Genomic DNA, 17,053 nt, shown 5'->3' with positions numbered 1-17,053 from the left:
CATTTTTTCAAAACACAACATTTTTTATTCAAAAATCACTTAACACTAAACAACAACATTTTTAACAATAATCCAACATGATAACATGAAACAATTTTTTTCTAATCACAAACATTTTCTTTCTTCAAATACAATCTACTTTAAACAAGGCTGACAACGTTGTGAATGAAATTGTGATTTCCACTGTTGGAAATCATTAGGCCATTGATGGACACTACGTTTCCTAGCTTGAGACAAAAGATAAGCATAATGGTCACAAAACCATCGATCTACTTTCACATCGTTTCTAGCAGAAGAACGAGGATCGAAATGAGTCACTAAATGTTCTAAGGAATAGCCCAGGCTGCGATGATGCAGAAAATACACACAATATTGTCCACACACCAAGGAATCTGTGCCTTGTAATTTCACGTTATTGAATCGGGTGGTTTGAGCATTTCTTCTCATAAAGTCGATGATATCGTCTTCCAAAGGGGGCAATCCGTACGAATCGAAATATTCCACACAGCCTTCTTGAGGAAAGTAGACGGCTACCCAGTGGGTTCCTGGGAGATGACTTTCGTCCGTGTTGATCACGTAAGCTTGATGGTCTTTAGGTTTGCGATGAGGGAGTTCATCTTTAGCACAGACGACGGGATTCCAAGAAGACGTATACGAACTGTGGTTCAAAAGGTAATAAAGTTCCCAGGTATCCATTGATTTGTGTGTGTGTTTTTTTTCTTCTTCTTCACAGGTAATAATAAGTCGTCAATTCGATCCTGACTTTTTGCTTGAAAATGTCTGACGAATAAACGGTTATTCGTTCTGTTTCCTCACTCTGATTCAGGAGAGCTTCGATACGATGGATCTCTTGAGTGGTTAATGGTGGACAAGAATGATCACGCAAGTCTTTATACCACTGGTGCAACACGTCTTCGTTCGAGATGAGACTCCAAGCTTCGTCCAGATACTCGTCCAATTTTTCTTCTTGACTTAACATCAGGCATTTATCGTGTTGAATTTGACTGGGATGATCGTTTTGACATCCATAGCAATTTTTCTTGATCAATTCCGTCATTTTGTCGACCAAGTGTTTGGCAAAACAGGAGACTAAATGGGCTTCTTGTTCTGGCCATCTCGACTTCATCATGACAATTTCTTCGTCTTGGGATTCTCCTTCCACGGTCTCCTTACATTCCATGTCCAAAGTTTCTTCACTTTGTAAAGAGGGATAACAGTCTTCCATGGCTTCTAATAATCCAGAATGACTTCTCTCAAACTGTTGATTTCTATGGTATTATCGAATTCTGCATACAGGAGGACGTTCACTGTCTCTGGCAGAGGATTTGCAAACTGAAGTTCCACACGAATCTGGCCGGATTTTATAGGGTGGAAATGTCCCTCGTCGCTGCCTTGGTCTGGAGTGAAATCAAAAGCCCACAAAGCGTAGCCTCCTGCATAATCTTCGTACGTAATGCCGTGACTGGTGTTGGTTCCTAACTGTCCCGTGGCTTCGTACAGGGACAAGTACGATCTCAAGTAATTCTTGTTTTTAAAGTCAGGTTCGAAAGGTCGGGTACACAAGGTCTTGCCATCGCGACTGACTTCGATCTTAGACACGTCAAAGTGTTCAAAGTTGAAAGGATTTTTTTCGACAGCTCCGTTGAAGGCTGTATTCTCGACCATACCAACGATCAAACGTTTGGGTAACTGTCCTTGAAACAGATGATCTTCGATCATGGATCGCTGTCCCTTGGGAATGGTGAAGGTTTTCACTTCCACGCGTCGTATGGGATACTTGGCGGTCGTTCTGCTCAACGTCTGACTGATGTCGTTTCCCACTTTAGGTAACACTTCCACACGGCGTACGTAGAGTCTGGCTTCTAGGATTTTGGTTTTGTACTCGTCAGCATTACCCAATAAATGGAAAGCGGAACTGCTCCGATTCAGTCTCAGGCGAACATTCACTCCGTTTAGCAAATATTTCTCTTGCAACCACATGTCCAAATGCAAACGGTCCATCAGTTCTAAACTCTGTCCATCTTTGATTCTGTCTCTTCGTTCTATAAATCCCGCATTGTTTTTTTTGGCTGCTGGATCAGTATCGAATGTTTCAAACTCGCCTGTTTCGTCAGCTTCCCATACTACACAGGAATTGAGATGAGTGTTCTTGGCATCTATTCCGTACGTCAAGAGATTTTCCAGGTAGGCACGATAAGGGTAAGTATCCATGCTGCTACTGACCAGTTTGTTATTCAAGTACAAGTCCACTCCACTGAACAAGGAATGCATGAAATTGTTGACGGGAGCTACTGCTTCAGTGTCTATAGGACCTCCAGTCTTATCTAGAATTTTGACTTTCAGGTACAAGTAACTGCTATTCAGATCGATGTAATCTTCGGGCTGTCCTTTGATTTCAAACTCGATGGGAGCGGAATCGGTCAATGAGGAGACGGGGTGAAATTCCACCCACTGAGATTCTTGCATGGTCATCATGGTGGGGGGCATGGCAAACAGATCCAGTTCCGTCTTGGAACAAGCGCAAGACTCTCGGTGCATCATTTTTTTGTTCTGTGTCTCAATAATCGAAAACGTCTAAGTCTCGAACGGTTCTTCTTTTCTTGGCCTTTCTCGCTTGAAGTCTGGTGAAAGGGTGTTTTCTTCTTCGTCTCTTTCTGCCTTGTCCTTGCTGAATGCCTGACTCGGTAGCGTGCAGGGCATTTATAGGTGTGTCTCGTCGGCCCAAAATGTCTTTGCCCGTTTGCAGCAAGACATTTTTGCCTGCCCTCATGAAGGCTTCTTTAGGGTTTTGTTTGTCGATGATGACATTTTGGAGAAATTCTTTGCCTTGCGTCAGTGCCGCATCTTTCAAGGCGTGCAATCCGCGTGTCACCATCGGTTTCAACACCGGGGCCACCGAACGAAAGGCCGATTTTAACATATCTCCTAAACCGTGTCCTCGCTGTCGAGCCACCCCTCGGTACACTGGATACATGACTTGCTTACGAGTCGTGAGAGAACCGTTTTCGAAAATGGAGTTTCACCGTGACTTTTCCTTTGGTGAATGGAATATTTTGTCCCAGATCTCCTTTTATAGTAATGTTGACCGTGTCCAAATACGACTTGCTGACCGGCAAATAGTGAGGATGGACAAATTCGCGGTGGACGTGGTAAGTGTTTCCACCTTCCTCGTCAGCGTTTGCGGCAGAATCCACTTTGAAAGGAATGACACGCAGTAACGGTACGGAGGTGTGTCCCACCACGTTGTATTCCACCACATCGGAATACACGAACATCAAATTCTGTCCTTGGTTCAGTTCTACCGGGGTACGAAAATACTGGCCAAAAGACTCGTTGTCGTAAATGATTGATAATTCGGGGGGTTTTTTTTGTTGTTCTACTCTCTTCCTCATCTCCATGTCACCGCCCAACATGTCAAACAATTCATCACAAAAATAGAAACCCATGATTTTATCCTCAGGAAATTTTATCAGGAAGCGACGAGCTGTTTTGTGGTATTCCAGGGTGACAGTTTTGTTCTTGACATTCTTAAAAGCTTCCCCAAACACGCCATTAAACCTGGTGGCTATGGTGTTGACCAAATGTTGACCACTAAAATAATACCCTTGGGGAATGAACAAGTGATAGGTGGTGTACTTTAGATTTTTTGTGCTAGGGCTTTTATGCTTATATTTGCTATGGGTATCCATCCACTGTTGTATTTGTTCGTCATAAACTTCCACATCAAATGTATTTTGATTGACAACGACATTGAGGACTTGGGTCGGGTGAATCATTTCTACTAAAGCCACTTCCCAATGGGCTTCGTGATCTAAGGGGATGGCTTGAGGTAATTTGGCCGTGTAACAGCACAACGTGTTGTTGGGAAACACCTCCATGGAACTGTCACTGGGTAAGGTTAAGTAAAATTGGTTTTGGTGACTCATAATTCCAGAGTTCTGTGGCTGTCCGAGGGAATATTAGTGGATGTCAGAGGTGTGTCTCCGCCCAAAATGGGGTTCTGGTTGTGGTTGTTGGAGTGGTGACTGGCACTGGCACTGGACACAACGTTCCCGTTAGAGGAGAATTTCAGGGAGGGATTGGGAAGCAGGTAACCGATGCAACTGCTCAATAAAATGGTCCACAATTGTTTGTCTCCTTGTTGCAAACTCAAATTGGCGATGGCTGCCCCGATGACACAATACACCACGAAGATTTGACAGAAAAAGACGATTTGCGTTTTAGGCACACGTTCTCCACACCACACCCACAAGGGTTGTTTTTGTAAATCTTGCACAGAAGAACTAGGGGAAGAAGGACTGGTCGACGTAGCTGCGTCTGCTGTGTGAAAGGGCATGATGGTCACTTCTTCTTTTTATAGTCGATGACTTGCGAAGCGTCGATCCAAGAATCGAAACTGGGTGGATATCCTTTCCAACGTACTTTGACTTCTTTGACACGTCGTTTGCCCACTTTACGGGTTCTGCGTTCGAGAATGCTTTCGATGTCGTACACGTCGTCTTCTTTTTTGGTGACACGTTGTAACTCGGGCAAATAAAACGTTCCTTTGAGTACTTCTCCGTTCATGTCTTCCAATTTATAGACGGCAGGATGACGGCCATGTACTCGTCCAGTGACGCGAAACAGTTCGGTCGTCCAGTTAGGTAAGTAACCTTTGTCGAAAGTGCGTTTGGTTTTGCCAATGCGCACCCAATCTCCTACGGTCAACTCTCCACTTTTCTTGGGGACAGCCCTCGTCGGGGACGTACCGAACAGGCGCTCGAACACCAGCACTTCGTTGTCGGGAGTCACGTCTTGCGGGGCACGTCCGATGCTTCGATGGTAAGATTGGTTGTACGCTTGCACCAGGTGCGGTAAGATGTCGATGTACTTCAGAGTGTGGTGATGCGTAAAATATTTCCACATGCGTTCTTTCAAAGTGCGTTGAAAACGTTCCACGATGCTGGCTTTGGTTTCGGGATTCTCGGTGGTAAAAAAATGAATGTCACGTTTCTTTAATTCTTTTTGGAAAGCTTGGTTCAGAAATTCGGTGCCTTTGTCCGTTTGCCATCGAAGAGGGCGACGGCCACTTTGTTTCAACACCCGTTGCAGGGCTCGCACTAACTCGCTGCTCGATTTGGAAGTCAAGGGCACGACCCAGGCAAATTTGGAAAAGACGTCGATGACACAAAACAAATATTTGTAGCCGCGATTGTAGCTGGCCAAATGAGAGACATCGGCTAAATCGGCTTGCCATTGATGATCGATGCCTTCCACTCGGGTGCGACTTCTGGCAAACTTGCGTCGAATGGGTTTGTGTAAAGTGTAGGTAGCTTGTTCTTGTAACCATCGTTGCACTTGAGGTAAACGGAGACTTTTCAGTCGAGTTTTGGCAGCACGATACAATTTTTGAACTCCTGCGTAACCTGCAGGATGGGAGGGATCGTAGTAAATGCTGGCTAAGACTTTTTCCATTTTTTGTGTTGGTTGATGTGTTAATAAGGCACCCACTCTTGGAAGAGGCTACTCTTTTTCTCTTGGGGTATTTTCTTGGATTGCAAGGCTTTGCGTGTGCGACCAGCAATAGGTGTCGAAGAGGAGGAGGATGTCTGTGCAGGGGATATCTGTTCTTGTTTCACTTCTGTCTTCACTTTCTTTTTCTCTTGTGATGAAGAAGGGGTGGCCATCATCTTTTTAATCCATCCAATTCTGGAGGTAGTTGGTGTTGTTAACTTGCGTACTTTTTCTGGTGGAGTTAGAAACCCTTCCTCTTCTTCTTCTCCTTTTTCTGTCTTGACCACTGGTACTGGTACTGGTACTGGTACTGGTGATGGTGCTGGACTTTTCATCAAGGTCTTAAAATCTTTCAGAGTGGGTAGAGCTGTTTCGTCTAAAGCTTTCTGGTGAAAGAGTTGCAATCGTTGCAAGAGTTGACCGTACTTTTGCGATTTTTCTGTTTCGGACAAATCTTGGCGATCCATCAAGGACTGCAATTCGTGTTGTAACTGGGACATTTCGCTCAAATTGGGATTGGGAGGTAAATGCGGGGTGCGTTGTTCTTGCCACCGATGGTATTCCATCCATCGTTTGTAAGGCACTAAAGCTAGTTTGCGTCCTTCCATGGGGTTGTCAGGGATGAATTCTGAGATCTTGGGACTTCCGAAGGCCTTTTTATCTTGCTCCCATCAGTCCTCCCAACATGGTTCCCAAGACTCCTTTTAGTATGGGGCCTAACAAGAGAGGTAAAATGCCTCCACGTTGGACCAACATCTTCTTTTTTTGACGAATGGGAATTTTCTTTTGAACCATTTTCCGAAGAACGTGACGATGTTTGCCTAAGCATTGTTTCTGGTGTTTGGACAAAGGGATCGTGCCTTTCAAAACGTTCAAACAACATTCGCACACGGTATCGATGACCTCTTTGGAGGCCGTTTGAATGAGTTTTTTTCGTAGGGGTGGAGAAGCTTTGGACAGGACAGATAACAGGTCCCCATGTTTGGCTAAACGTGGTGGCAGTCCTTTCCTTTTTTTTCCTTGGGGTTTTCTGGAGGGTGACATTTTTGCTTGTGGGTTCCGGGACATTCACCGAACAGACACTAACGTCGATGACTTAACGCACACCCTTTTATCTTTTTTTCTGGGACTATCGCTTTGTCATAAAGGTGACAATGTTTTTCCGAAAATCGCCAAGGAATCCTCCCCTTTGTTGACGCCTCTTTTTCTTGGAACGACTGTGTCTTTTTTTAGGGTAACGTCGATGCTTGGCTAAGCGCTTTGTCGGATGACGCGTCTGCCTTTGTCTCTTTCTTTTGTGGCTTCTTGGAGGTGACATCTTTTACAAGTTCACTGATACCCCCGACTTGGTCACAGGTCTTTTTATACTGGAACTCGTCGCCACTGATTGTCTTTACGTTTTATCAGTTTGAGGACAGGCATGACACGTCGTGCAGGGGTACGTAACGGACTAAATCGAGCCAGTTCTTGCTTGGACAAATCCAGTAAACTTTGTAACATGCCCGATCTTTCATGGACTTTGATTTTGGGAGAAGGTACTTTGTGAGCAGCAGCCACTGCCGCTAAATTGGAAGGTCCTGCCACTGGGGAAGTTCTTTTGGGGGTCATCAACGGAGAAGTTCTTGGTGTAATCAACGTCTCCAAGTACTCTTCAGTTCCTGGTGACATCAACGGAGAAGTGGACAAACGTGAGGCTGCCGGAGACGTTGTGGCAGGTCGTGGCTTGCGAGTGTAAGGTTGCGTCCTGGCCGAAGTGCCTCTCTTGCGACTAGTTTTCTTCTTCTGTGGACTTTTCTTTTTCTGAGGACTTTTTCTCTGTTTCTTTTTCTGGGGGCTTCTTTTCTTTTTCCGGGGTGATGGTGGTGGTGTCTGGTAAGAGGAGGGTCCTGCCACTGGAGAAGTTATTCTTCTTGGGGACTTGGTCTTTTTCTTTTTCTTCTTGGGGCTTCGTTGGACTTTTTTCTTGGGTATAACTTTGGGAGCATTAGGATCCCATCTTAAGAGAGAGCGAATGATGACCCCTCCTAGAGTACCACTCCCTCCAGGTTTCAAAATGATTTGTTTTTTGGTTTGAGTGTCGATGCGGGGATCGGCCAGTTGGACCAAAGCGACTTTGTTTCGATCGAAAAAGCGTTGGGTTTGATGAGGAATCTGAATGATTCCTTGGAGTAATTGACGTGCCGTCACCGTGAACCATCGTAAGACTTCTTTGAGACTAGCTTCTAAGACACGGGCTCGTGTTTGTGGATCTTTTTCTCGGCTGATGCCATACAAGGCACGAATCAATTTGACGGGAAGATGCGACTGAAGGGACGTCATGTTCACACTGTGTGAGACAGACGAAAAAGGGTCTGAGGTTTTTATAGATTTTTTTCATGGGGAGTGAAATGAAGTCGAGGACGGAGACGTGTACAGGACAGGCCCTCCGTCTTGGCACCAGTGGTGAAACAAGTGGGTACGAAATCGCAAATCCTCGGGGGTCGTAGGTTTCAAATCGACGAGTAAATAGGCGTGTGGCGTTTGAGTGGCATCGTCGTACGCCTGAGTCAGCCAAGGCGTTCCTAACTGTTTGGCTAAGACTTGCACTTGCGATTTATCTCGAGGGCTTTTAAACAAGACCACGTAATGCGCATTGAGACTGATGGTGCGATGGGCTTTACTTTGTTGAAACAAATTTTGGGTGATGTAAACGACACTGGCATTACGGTGATGCCCTTTGCGCGTAAACCACAATTTAATTTCTTCTTCGTCTTCTCCTAACATGTCGTCGAAAATGACCAAATGGGTTAGACGGGAGTCAGAGACGATGCCGTCGTCTTCTTTAGGAATGCCTTCCACAAACACGATGGAATCGCCTTGACTTTCTCGCAAGAGGCTGTACGCCGATTGCCACTCTTTGTAACACCACACGATCCGTTGAGGGGGCCGATCGATCAAATGATGTTTATGTTCGATCAAACGTTTGACGAATTCGGTTTTGCCTGAACCGCTAGGTCCAGCAATGAGCATGTTAAAGGGATGGCGAAGATACAAAGCCTCCCAACTGGCACGATCTAAGTGTTCGTCGATGACTTTGACAGTAGAGGAAGAGGGAGCAGAGACAGCAGAGGTAGCCATGGTATGAGAAATGTCACTTGTGACACGAAAAAACAAACAAGACAAGAGTTTATATACTTTTTCAGAACACGTTTATTGAATGTTTCAAATATGAACACGAAAGACAAAAATACATACAACCCAAATAGTGATGTACAGGAATATAAAACACAGCAAAGCGATCAAAGTGGAATATAAACAAGTGTCTGTACAACATGTTTTGGTTAACCAAGATGTCCTAGGGACAGTGTGTAATGTTCTTACAGTCTCTACATGAGGTATTGTCACACAAGTGTCCTCCCGGAATGACCTTTCAGGCATGTCCATGACAGTCCTGTCCTGAAGCGAGTGGTTGTTCTCGGTGACGAGTTCTTCTGGCACCGTCACTAACACAGGTTGAAAAGTAACTTTTTTCCTTGAACAACTCTTGTGCATACTGGGCCACTTCTTGGGTCCAAGCCTCAAAACCCCCCTTTTTCCAATCACGAACATCTGTCCAATGAGGGTGTAAGTCACAAGCTAAACACACATCGTCATACACGTCTTGGGTCGCTAAAAGTTGACGAATCTTTTTTTCCTGTTGAGGTCGAGAAGTATCCAGATGAAAACGCAAGGCTTTGAGCAAAAGGAGTTTTTCGTGACCATTTAAGGCCATGGAGGTGGTAAGTACTGATCGTAAAGAGTCCACAAAGAATCGGCTGGTAAACGAAATCCCAGAAAACAAGTCACTAAGACACACACCACTTGTCGTCCAAAACTGAATGGATACAGTTCTTGTAATAATTGATGGTAATGATCCACGGTTTGAATATGGTCATTGAGTTCCTTCCACGGAATCTGTTGGATGACATGTGACATAAACCGTGGCATGGCAGCCTCTTTTTATATTCTCTTTTTTTCGGATGCAATAGACGTACTTTCTAGCCAGAGATCTTCGTTCTCCAGTAGGGAATCTAAATCTTGCATACTGTAACCGAAACGTCAGAGTTCGTTTAGGTGTTTCCTCTTCCTCTAAGTAGATTCCACGTAAAATATGTTGGTAATCCTTTAACTTGTCTTCCTCAATGTATTGCTGTAGGTGAATCTCGAAGTAACCATAATCATGAACATGTCGATCATTAGCGACCTCAAAGTTTTGAACAATGTCTGACCATTGAAAGAATTTCTGACGAATCAGTTCTTTTATACCATTCAAGTACCAGTGGTTAAAGATCTGGTGACGTATCGGATGCAATTGTTCTTTACGTTTCACTTGTATTTTCACCAGCTCTCGGTAAATGCGTTCTCTCAACTCCACAGGCAAAGCACGAATGTTCTCTTGTAAAGTATCCATGAATAGGTCATACTAAATCCTCTTTGGTCTGACACAAGAAATGTACTCTTTGCACAAACATGGTTTCACTTCAGTGTCGAATTTAAATCGTTGAGTCACTAATCTACACATTACAATTCGTTCAGAAGTTTCCTCTTTCACCAAGTTGACATTGTGTGAAAGATGTTGGTAATTCGTTAACTCTTCCTCTGGAATTCGATGCAATACGTTTACAATGTAGTAGATAGAATCGTCAATACCAAACCATTCCTTTTTATAACCAGGAGGTCGTTGATCAATGTCTGTCCAATGGAACACTTTCAATTGAATCAGTCCTTGTATAGCCTTCAGGTACCAGTGGTTCAAACACCGGTGACGTATCGGATGCAATTGTTCTTTACGTTTCACTTGTATTTTGACCAGCTCTCGGTAAATGCGTTCTCTCAACTCCACAGGCAAAGCACAAATGTTCTCTTGTAAAGTATCCATGAACAGATGATTATGGTAAGAAGTTACTTCAATGTCTCGGTCCCACTAAGGGTAAGTAATGACAATTCGGTGACCATCGAGCATGTTCTACGTAGGCCGAATCTTGCGGTTCCCAGTGGTGAAGTGACACACCGCAACTGAAGCACTTGACTTTATCTCCTTCGCCCAAGTAGAAAAATCCGGCTCTGGCTAATTCTTCGGGGGTCGGTCCTCCCAGATACTTTGGCCATTTTCCTTTGAACGATTGAAGACGATTTTCAAAGTCGCAGTATTCCGACGAACGCACAGGAAACGAATATTCGTTTTTCACAGGTTCGTTTCGATGAGGGTTGAGTGAAATGGGTAGGAGTTTGCTCAGGGCTGGATGACATCCGTAGGGAGGTAAACGTGAAGGTCGACATTCCCCTTTAAAACGAAACCCAGTAAAATGTCCAAGAGGACGAGCAGCATCGCTTTCGCATCCCACAGGTTTGACACGCACAGCATCACTTTCCATGACAGGGGTAGGGGCACTAAAGTTCCCATGATGCTTTACGGCATCGCTCAGGTCACAAGGTACAGCATCGGTCCCATCGCAAGGCTCACAATCGCACTCGTCTGCAAACTCCGTTACGCAATTACAATGGTAACCACATGGACAATCGCAGTTTCCTTCCGGACATTTTCCGTCGCAATGCATGGGTCTTATCCATCCAATATTAGTCACACTAGAGGAAGATAAAACTTTTTTACAATCCCCAAACTGAAACGATGTCTTTTTCAAAGTATTCATCTTGTTCGCTCGGTCTTGGTAGTCACAATGAACTATCGATCTTGACCATAGCCCCCTTTTTATACTAGTCTCAATGCAGTCTCCAGCTTGTACATCTTTCCTTTTTTACGTTTTTTATGTCTTGTTTCGGAAGGTACCGTCTCTAAGGTACCGTCAACATTGTACCGTAGTGTAATGGGTGGAAAGGCCATAGAAAGGTAAGGGCAGTGCGGAGACCATCGAGTATGTTCCAGAATAGCTGAATCTTTATAGATACATAGATCCATTCGTAACTTCAGTCCGCAAGCGAAACACTGTACCTCGTATCCCAATCCTGACTCAGGTCCCAAGTAGACAAATCCTGTTCTAGCTAAAACATGCGAAGAAGGTAATCCTTCCCTATCCGTAGGCCATTTCTGAAACGTGTCCAATCGACGGGCACAATCACAATAGTCAGGTAAGAAGACTGGAAAATGGTAGGGTTTGAACTTGGAGTTCTCATCGGGTTTCTCACTCGATTCTTGCTGTGGCGAAGTCATCTTTCTGGTGGGTGGCTATCCCCTTACAACCAATGTTTTATACCAACGTGTCCATACGGTAAGGTGAAATGATTGGGAAGTCGAACTCGCTTCTGGTACACGATTTGATAGACTTTTTCCAAAGGTCGACTGACGATGTGGTGAGTGGGTAAACGTACAATCTTGTTCGGTTGGTGAGTGGTCACTTTAAAGTTTCCATCCTCTCCCGATTGCAAGGCTTCTTTCAATACCCCAAAATTGACCACTCGACTGGTACGATAATTCAGAGTCAGTCCTTTCACTTTGCACGTGGTGTGCACTTCTCCTTGTTTGTCCCGGTATTCGTAGCCGTAATTTTTGGGACCACCACTGACAAAACTTAGAATCTTGTCGTCGGGATGCTCGTCTGTCCAGGCTCCTAAACGGTCTCCTTCGATGTTAGGGTGATGTTGAATCGGGTGATGGATGTAAATGCAACTGTCTGTGTCAAAGTACAGGACGCGTTCTTCTAACAGTTCTAAAGCTTCGTACAATTTTAAGCGAGCATGGGCTGTCACGTAAGCCGCAATGATGACATTTCCAAAAGGGTCGTCTTGTACAAAGTCCAGATCTTCTTCGTAATTGACCAAGATTAAATTCTCTCGAACGACGTCCACGTGTTTCATGTATTTGGTTTTATCGTGAATCATCTGGAAGTAGCGGGAAGGTTCTGTCAAATATTCCGTCTTGGGTAAACACGGTCGTTGTGCCATTTTACCCCACAAGCAATTTAACATCACTTTGGCAAACGATCGCCTGCCTTCGTTTTTCTCGATGTGGTCTAAAGTGATGCCTTCTTGTTCGTAATATTTCTCTTTGAATTGTATTTGGTCTTCGGGAGTGTGACACCAGGAAGGATAGCCGCTGGCTTCTTGCTTCAGTTTCAAAAAGGCATCCACGTAGTCGGCGAAAATGCCTTTCTGAGTAGGGTCACCCTTGTGGTATTGTTGTGTCTTGGGAAAGTGGCAAATTTCGTACACTTCTAACAGTTGGTATCCCATGTCCATAGCTTTGAACAATTCTACGCTGACCCAGGTTCCCGTCAAGGCACGTTCTTCCTGGGTGTGCTGACAAGGTTGGTCTTGGTTGCACGTTTCGGCACAAGTACGGCACAAGGGAAACATCAGTTTGCCTTGACAATGGTGAGGTAAGACGGGATGGTATAGGTTCGTGGGAGGCAAAACTTTGCACTTGATCAAGCCTTCGTATTGTCGAATGTTTTTCAGGTCGATGTGTTCCGTCAGCAATTGTGGGTGTCCTACGGGAAAACGACAATATTTGCACACGTAGGGATACAGCGAACACACGTCCAAGTATTTCATTTCTTCTCCTTTCTCTTCGTCGGCTTGGTACAGCAAACAGGTGGCATTGGTCCTTCCTCCGTACAAACTATCCCTCGGGTTCAGCGGGTCCATGAACTGGTAACTTTCCACGAGGCGTTTAAACTCGGGATCGGTTTTCATACGGTGATCGTACTCGTGTTCCCACATTTCCACCACTTGGTATCCTTCCTGTTCTAACTTTAGGCGTCGCTGACAAGTGTCCTGGTACAAGTCTTCCATGGTTCGTTGCAAAAACTGATTTTTAGTACCACGGTCAGGGTAACAGACGGGACATCCGTGAAATAAGCAACCGTTAAACTCGTACACGATCTTGGGGTTTTCTAAGTCCCAGCCATCGACCGAATACGTTCCGATGGTCTTTTCGCCCCCTCCGTTGCGGGCATGCTGAATCCACTTGTCTTCCTTGTCGCACAAGTAATGTAACCAACGTAGGGCTTTGACCGAGTATTGACGCTTGACATAGTGGGTCGTTTGAGGACTGATGACAGCCACGGTCTTTTCAGGCATGAATCGTTGGCGGTACACTAAGGAACACGCTTTGGCAATGGTGCAAGCTTCTTTCAAAGGATCGACCCCTCCGTGTTCCATGAACAGTTCTCGAAATTTTCCACAGCAACGTCGTAAAATGTCCACGTCGGAACGACAATACTTTAACATTTCTTCCTGAAAGTCGAAGGGGTCAGAGGCATGAGCCTGGTACCAAGCGTAGAAAGCTTCTCGTTGTTCGGTACGCATGTTGTCGGGGTCGTAATAGTGAGCCTCGGGTAAATGGGGTAGAACGGCATGTTGATTGGCTTCCGTATTGAAAAAGTGTGGAAAGTACCCTTTAGCCATTTCTGTCATTCCAAACGTTTTAGGCATTCGACTCAAAGGCATGGCCAAGTAACTCATCGAATCTTTAAACTGTACTTGTCCCACTTGCATGAAAATGATTTTGGCTCCGTTCAAAGTCACTTTAGGACGCTCGGTGCCTTGTTCCGTATAGTACCTCAAAAGAAACTGTCCATCGTATCCGGAGAAATTGTGAGCCATCACCGTGGCATGACGATGACAATCTCCGTAACGTTCGATGTCCTCTTGGCTCCACGTCTTGTCGATGGGGTCTAAGACCCATTGTGCAAAATCGGCTAACGTGTTTGGTCCCCGAAAGATTTTTTCACGTCCTCCAGGAATCTTGCTGCAGTGAGGGCAATGACTGAAGATAGGTTCTTGAATGCACTTCTCGCACGCTCGATGAGCCACGCAGAAATTAGGAATGTGAATGCCAGTCTCTTGCATGCATTCGAAATCGAAAAAGATGAAATTGCCTTTCTTCTTGTGACCGTCCTCTTTCTCTGGTGGGGGTTGGTATTTTTGCACGTAGCATTCGTGTTCCAAGTCCACGATGTGGTGACAAATGTGACATTTTTTCTTTCCTCGACATACGTGTGCCTTGGTACTATTGGTACGTATGCCTTGTCCACACGTAGGGCACAATCTCAGCAGTTGACAAGCGCATTTCTTCTGTGAACCTTGCGTCTTCAGATGTTGTTGGTAACAGGTAGGGCTGACAAACGTGCGCAGACAAGTTGAACAAGGCACTGGTTCTTCGCTCAGACAGGGTGGAGAGGCCAAACATCCTGAGCATTTCCATCCACAATGTTTGTGTTGCTCTCGATTATTATAACCATAGTCACATTTCTCACAATAATAAACATATCCCAGGAATCCAGTGATACTGGTAATGGTATCGAAATGGTCATCGTGATGATAAAGGTGAATGTATTTTCCGTCCTTAAAATCTTGGCCTCGAAACAATAGAGGCCCGCGCATTTCTTGAGGGTGCACTTTCAAGGTGTAGCGTGGAGCTAGGACATCTTGCAATTTTTGCATCTCGGGAATGCCACAAGGTGTGTCTTTGGGCAGTCCGGCTTGTTGTAACAGGAGTTCTGCTTCGTTTCGTTGTTTGGCTCGGTCGGAACGTTGAATAGTGTTCCAGGTTCTTTTCCATTCTACCGTGTCGTTCTTGTTGGCATAGGTTCGTCCCACCACGATGGCACGGGCTAAACACATCTGGTCATGAGGGTTGTTAATTCGGACGAGACTCGTTTTGGTGTTGCGAAGGTCGTCCACCAATAACATCTTTTTGCGTCCAGTCCCTTGAGGAGGAGAGACGTGGGTCATGTCCAGTGTGGCTTTACCATCGGTGATGTCAAACTGATCATTAGATTGTTGTACGTGTTGAATCTTGTCCATGACTTTGGAAGCAGTTAATTCTGCAGGGGTGCTAAACTCGATCCAAACAGGGGATTTCAAACCGTCGTGTTGTATGGAAAGTCTCAAGCGATCGTCTTCTTTGGGTTGACATTGTCGCTTGAGTGCAGTGAGCAAAGAATCCCACACCTCAGTGATGAACCCTTCTGCTTTCTCTAACGGCACTTCAGCCTTGAAATCTTTAAACTTCACCGTGTATTTGTAAGCCGTGGTTCTAAATTTTCTAGAGGAGCGCTTTTCCGTCTCTCGAATGGAATAGTAATTTTCAGGGTTAACTAAGGGTGATGAACTTGGTTTAGAGGGTTCGGATTCTGGTTCACTCATGTCCTCTTCAAAATCACTGGCATGAATTTGTGCCAAGATCTCAGCCCTGGTACGAGGCGATAGATCACGTTTCTGCCTCTTACTTTCTTCTTCTTTCTTCTCGAATGAATGGGATCGTTTCATCTTGAAAGCAAAAAGTCAAATGACTCAAGTTCAAACACCATAAACTACTTTATAGTCATAGCAGACCAGCGTATATAAAAGGGTGTGTGTCTTGTCCTTTCACTATTCATTTCACTCTCGAGCCGAGCACAACGATGGAAGAGACTGACCAGATGGAACGTTTCGTCAGATCTTTGCGAGGGGTCATTAGAAAATTCTCTTCAGACCAGCCTACGGACTACTCTCCTTCCTTTAGAGATAAAAGTCAAGATACTTGCTATATCTGTCAGAAGAAAGGGCATTGGTCTTCAGAGTGTCCAGACCGTCAAAAAAGAAAAAAAACAGGGGATAAAAGAGACAAAAGTCAAGATACCTGTTATTATTGTAAAGAAAAAGGACATTGGTCTCCAGATTGCCCAAAAAAGAAACAAGAGGAGTCAGAAGAAGAGAGGAATTCTTCAGAAGAAGAGAGGGATTCTTCAGAGGAAGAGAGGGATTCTTCTGAGGAAGAAAGAAGACAGGTGAAGAAAAAGAAACAGGAGAAAAAAAGAAGAAGGGAAGAAAGCGAGGAGGAAGAAGAGGAAAAGAGTGTGAAGGTGAAAAATTCAAAAAACAGAGAGACTAAACAAGGAGAAAAGAAGAAATTAATGAACTTTTTATTAAAGTGTTGTGTTATAAATTGTGAATTGGATTGTAAAAAATGGAGAAAAGAATAAATGAATGATATAAGGTAAGTGTCTTTGAGTTGTGATTTTAAAATAAGAAGCTACACTCACGCACTCATACACAGACACGTATTAAAAGGGTAACATGGGTGAGTTTTTTTTTTGAGTTATTGGCAAATTGAAATTGTATTTCTTTTCGAGAAATGTGGGTGGCCCTGAAAAGGGCCTTTTTTCTTCATGGTGTAGGGGTGAGTTTAAGCAATCAATTTTAACTGCCTTAAGCCTTTGCCACGGCCAAGGCCTACTTCTGGACTGCGTAATGTTGATGATGATAATGATTGGGTTGAAATCACTAAGGGTGGTACGGTAGGCTTAGTCACAGGGTTGACATGTTTGGCTCGGGAAGGTCGTATTCTCTTCGGTCGTGATAAAGAAGTCTGATACATTTGTTTCAGACTTCTTAACTCCGCTAAAATGTCCAACAGTACCGTGACCGTTTGATTTTCACCCTCTTGTTTCTTTGCTGCTACTTCTTCTTGCTGTTGTTGCTGTTGTTTTTTTCTTACCTCTTCTTCTTGTTGCTGTTGCTGTAGGAGAAAAGTCTGTTCCGCTTCCTTTTGTCGTTGTATAAATTTCTCCAATTCTTCTTTCTGTCTCTGTCTAAAATT

The sequence above is a fragment of the Sinohyriopsis cumingii genome, chromosome 7 (genome assembly GCF_028554795.1).
Source record: "Sinohyriopsis cumingii isolate HCF-2022 chromosome 7, ASM2855479v2, whole genome shotgun sequence".
In the NCBI taxonomy this organism is placed as follows: domain Eukaryota; kingdom Metazoa; phylum Mollusca; class Bivalvia; order Unionida; family Unionidae; genus Sinohyriopsis; species Sinohyriopsis cumingii.
This window is presented reverse-complemented; position numbering follows the sequence as displayed.